This window comes from Scardinius erythrophthalmus (assembly GCF_964197995.2).
Source record: "Scardinius erythrophthalmus genome assembly, chromosome: 16".
NCBI lineage: Eukaryota > Metazoa > Chordata > Actinopteri > Cypriniformes > Leuciscidae > Scardinius > Scardinius erythrophthalmus.
In genome coordinates this window covers 19104590-19105099 of record NC_138236.1, presented here as the reverse complement: position 1 = coordinate 19105099, position 510 = coordinate 19104590, and positions in this window count along the sequence as shown.

The window sequence follows — 510 nt, the reverse complement described above, 5'->3', positions numbered from 1 at the left end:
AAAAAAAAAAAAAAAAAAGAAGGGTGAAAGTCAAGCTATAAATGCATTACTTTTGTCTTTGTTTGGGCTCTAAATGGCAGGAGCTTTCCAGTGACTCACCATGTCTGTGTGTTCACTGTGTGACATCAGCAACAGGACATAAAGTCAGTATTCACCACACAGGGTCGTGTCTCTGTTCATTCTGTCCATGAAAGAAGCAAATCTTCTTTGCTGAAATCTCTACTTCATCAGAGGAAAAATGTAACGAAGGGAAGAGACAAAGCATCTCCCTATATACATTATGCCATGTCACAATCAAGTCAACCTATTCAATACTGCAATAACCCAGAACTGTGACATCACAATGGTTCTTGTGTCAAAACATCTGTGCGTTGGCCAATAGGAGTGCACCTTCTTATTCACACTGGCACTTAAATGCCCGCCTCCTATCCTCACCTCCCTCCCTTGGCTAACTGATCACATTTATCCTGTCCAATAAAGATTAGAAATTCATCAGATCTTTGTGTTTGA